The following is a 4,861-nucleotide window of genomic DNA, read 5'->3' as shown; positions in this document are numbered from 1 at the left end:
GACCCTGGACAAGCACTTCAGCTGCTCGGACCTTGCCGTCGGCACCGGTGATCACTTTGCTTACGCGGCCGGCCGGCCACATAGATCTGGGCAGTGATTGATCAATAATCATGACGACTGTTCCTTCTGTCAAATTGTCTCTCTCCTTTACCCACTTCTGGCGGGTCTGTAGAGACGGTAGGTAGTGCAGTAGGAAACTGCTCCAAAACTTGTCGGCTAATACTTGGCTGTACCTCCACATTCGTCGGCCGTTCGCTTCTTCAGGCCGGTACATTGTCTGGGGTAATGCAGGATCTAGCCGCCCCATCAGGAGTGTGTTGGGGTCTGCGGAGATAACAGTGCTCAATCCACAGAACACAGGCTTCTTATTCTCAGCCTCCTCCTGACTGGCTTCCCTCGGGATAGGCGTGGGCCACTCTCCTTCCGGGAGCTTTAGGAATGCGGGGCCGTCACTGTAAGCATTGTGACGGGTGAGGTCATCCAGGGGCATCCCCCGGGTGATGACGTCAGCTGGGTTCTGTTTTGTATCAACGTAGCGCCACTCTGTTTCTCCGGTTAACTCTTCGGTTAAGTCTTGAATCTCGGTGACTCTGACTCCCACGAAGACTTTGTACTTGCATGAGTCCGATTTGATCCAGGCGAGTACTGTCGTGGAATCTGACCACAGGATTGTTCTAGACACCGGTATGGTGAGCTCACGTTGGATGAGCGTGGCTAGGTGCGCTCCGGCTAGGGCTGCGCAGAGCTCTAGACGTGGGATAGATTGTTGCTTGCGTGGGGCTATTCTCGAGCGGGCGAGGACAAATGCTGTGTAGATCTCTCCCCCCTTTTCTTGGGCCCGCAAGTAGGCTACTGATCCGTATGCGACCTCTGAGGCGTCACTGAAGACGTGTAAGTCCATTTTACATGTCTCTGGCCTCACCGTGGGTGGGAAGTAGCTTCGGCGCATATTAACGCCTGGGAGTGAGTGGAGCTCCATCTCCCACTCTCTCCAGGTGGATGCAAGGTGTGCGGGAATGGGGTCGTCCCAGCCCTGGTCCTTGTCCCACAATGCTCGTACAATCATTTTTGCCCTGGTGGTGTACGGTAGAATACATCCTAGCGGGTCATATTGTCGGGCGAGTGTTGTGTACACACTCCGTCTGGTGGTCGGCGCCGCCGCCGGCCTTCCCTGCTCCGTAGTCAGGGGCTTGTGTCTGTAGTGAAGCGAATCTGTTTTGAATCGCCACACCAATCCCAGGGTCATCTCCTGGGCTTCTCCCGGGATTGTAGCCATCCAGGTCTCGCTGCTGGCTGCCTTGTCCTCGGAGGAGAGGCTGCGCAGTACTTGCGGATCGCTGCTGGCCCACTGCCTGAGATCAAAGCCGCCTTTGATCAATGAGGCGCGGAGTTTAATCAGGAGAGCCTCGGCTTCTTCCTGGGTTGAAAGGCTTTGTAGACAGTTGTCTATGTAGAAGCTGTTCTTTACGCTGTGTCGGACCTCTTCGTCCGCTGCTGGGTCCTCTGCTACATGTTTCTGTAGTGCAAATGTAGCACAGCAGGGGCTGCACGTCGTTCCGAAGGGGAGGACTTCCCATTGGTAGATGGCTGGGTGCTCATCTCCTGGCTTCTCTCTCCATAGGAACCGTAACAGGGGCTTGTCCTCCTCTACTAATCTCACCTGCAGGAACATTCCTTTAATGTCCCCGCTGATGGCCACCTTTTCCTGGCGGAAGCAGAGTAGAACGCCGAGTAGGGAGGGGCCGAGTGTGGGACCGGGCAGTAACTCTTTATTCAGATTTTGGGATCCGATCTGGTAGCTGCAGTTAAATACTATGCGGTCTTTACCGTTGTGATTAGGGATGGGTATCGTTAGGATTTTATCGATACTACTACTCCTATCGATACTGCTTAACGGTTCGGTACTTTATCGATACTCTTATCGGTTCTTTTTGATAATTTTTTTATTATTTTTATATTTGCAGTTGAGAGCATTGGTCATCTCCCTACAGTAAAGATTAGAAATGATTGAATTATTGTAAATGTGTGTGGAGTGGTGGGAATAGCTGCTTCAATAATAACTTATAACAACAGACAAGTTAGACAACTATGTATACAAAAAAAACGATATACACTGAATGATTAGTTGTTACCTAAAGTCCTTGGACTCCACTGTAGAGAACGGGTGCAGGCCTTTGACAACAAACTTTGTCACAGCCCTGTGACACTCGTTCACCCTATCCTCTGTCATCTTTCCTCTAGCTGCTAGGGAGAAAGGACTTTGGGTGGTGGAGGTAGAGGGAGGATGACGATCTATAAAAAGTTTTTAGATTGTAGTATTTGTAGCTAAACAATTATTTTGTTTATTAGCCTATTTGTAATAATTCGTTATTAGCCTAGGAAACTCCGTATCTTGGCTTACCGGCTGCAGTGGACGTGGATGCAGATGGACCACTGCGCGCAAGGCAGTCGAATACGGCGCATTTCTGCACACTAATATAGTGTTTTGCAAACAAATGTTTTGATAGATTGCTCGTATTGCCACCCTTACTGGCAAATGTTTTGTTGCACTTGTGAACGCTTCGCTCTATCCGCCATCACGAGTCACGGTGCATGCAGAGCTGTCTGTGTCTGTGTGCAGCGCGCGTCGGCACGGAGACAGCGCTGAGATGCTTCCAGCTGCAGCACATCAGGTGTGCGGGGCTTGTATGTGCGGGGCTTGTAAGCGCTGCTGTCTGACGTGCTGCAGCTGCATACTATTGACAGCGCTTTCATTAAGGAGTACCCGTATGTATGTGTAGCGCGACTCGCGAGGAGTGTGTGTAATAATGACTCGCTGCTTCTCGTGCAGAGACAGAGAGAGGAGAGATCGTTCGCAACTTTTAAATAATAATAATAATAATAATAATAATAATAATAATAATAATAATAATAATTTCTCTAGAGTATCGATAGCAGTACCGAGGACGTCGGAGCTTATAAATACTCCGGTATTTTCTAATATAGTACCGGTTCCCGTTTAAAACCGGGGTCCGGGGGGCATCCCTAGTTGTGATGGACCTTGTGGTGAGGCACGTACCACGATTCAGTGGTCTGGTCAGCCTCTTTAATGTCCATCTTTGTGACGTGTCCCGCTGTGATGAGCTTCTCAATCTCAGCGCGGTATACACTCTCTTGGGTGGGGTTCTTGGCTAAGCGCCGCTCCGTGTTCAGCAGGTACCGTTCTGTGGCGTCTGTCTTGGCGTGGAAAGTAGGCATTCCTTCTCGCCGCAGGAGTGGCGTGGCGTATCTCAACACGCCGTTGACCGGGACTCTCTTGGTCCCTGTCTCGAGGAGGTGAATGGCGTAAATGTCATCTTTAGAGCGAATGTCTTTCTTTCCGTTCTTAAAGGGCATTTGTTCCAAGGTCCATAGCCGCTCTACGTGTTGCAGGAGTGCGGTTTCTCCCTCTGTGACTCGGGAGTGGAGACATCTAGTGGCTGTACTTCGGTTGAGAGATTTGGCGAGCGGGCCTTGGAGAGTCCATCCCAAACAGGTCTCGACTGCTGCAGGACAGCCTCGGGGTCCGGTATGAACCCGGTCTATCGGGACAATGAGGTCTGCATGGTCGGAGCCTATCAACAGGGTCGGCATAGCATTGTCTATGAGCGGGATCGGTAACTTGCGCAGATGTGCATATTTCTCCATCAGCTTGGCGACGGGGTATGTGTACCGCGACAGTCCTATTTCTTGGCTGGTGAAAGCGTCTGTAATCTGGTACCGTCGCTCAGGCTGGCCGCTTGCTGCGATAGAGAATGAGACATTCTCGCCCTTTATCGTCTTCAAATCTCGTCTTATTGTCCGAATTGTCATTTGGGTTTCGCTTCCCCGCAAGCTGGGCCGCAGCGGAGGCGAGCAGAAGGGTCTTCTCTGACCCGTCATCGAGGACGGCGTAAGTGTCCAAGACTTTATTCTGGTAGCTTAGTGTCACACGCACTACTTTTAGGAGTACTCGGGCTCCACTGCTGCTGGCGGGATCGATGTACATGACGCTCGCTTTGCTGCTGGATGGTGCGGGTGAAGGGCGCCGTCTGTTACTGTCGTGAAGTATGTCCAGATGGGCTCCATCGCACTTGGTGCACCTTTTCTTTAAGCGGCATTCGGCTGCCATGTGTGAGCGCGCACAGCGAAAACAGCGCTTGTTGGACTTTATCCATTGACTTGCTTCCTCCGCGTTCAGCTTGGGGAAGGAGTCACATTGCGCTAGCCAGTGTTCTTTCTCACAGTAGGGGCACACTATCTTCCACTTCTCCGTTCTGGAGGGGGTACTGTGGCTCCTGCTGCTCGGTACTGACTCCGATTGGTGCATCACAGTCACCGATCTTCTTCCATCATTTAGTCGTCTGGTTCCTTCTCTGGAGCCAGGGGTGCTCCGTCCGAATGTATCTAGCCGTAGGCTGCTGACTTCTCTCGCCAGGAAGTCTGCTAGATCGAGGAGGTTCGGTTCGGGGCCATTCGGGTCTCGATGGTCTCTCTGCCGCCTAAAACGCTCCTGTCGAGCGGGCGGCAGCTTCTCCAAGATCCTTTCCACATTTGAGTTGGCGTAAAGTTCATGCCTCCCCTTCTCTCTCTGCGCTCCCAACATCCCTACCAGGGACTGCACTCTGATGGACAGGTCGTCCAGTGCTCGATTGTCTATTGCTGGGGGTAAGCGGTCGATGTGTCGGATCTCCTGGATCACGTAATCCCATATGCGCCCATACCTCTGGTCCAATGCTACCAGCGCTGCTGTGTATGGGGTGGTGGAAGTCGCGTAGGCGAGCGCTATATTATGTGCGCGGGGTACCTTTAAGTGCTTCAGTAGGATGGCGTATTTGTGGCGTTCATCCAATACATCCACCAA

Source organism: Notolepis coatsorum, assembly GCF_963971535.1.
Source record: "Notolepis coatsorum genome assembly, contig: SUPER_10_unloc_1, whole genome shotgun sequence".
NCBI classification, from domain to species: Eukaryota; Metazoa; Chordata; class Actinopteri; order Aulopiformes; family Paralepididae; genus Notolepis; species Notolepis coatsorum.
Note: the sequence above shows the minus strand (reverse complement) of the source record.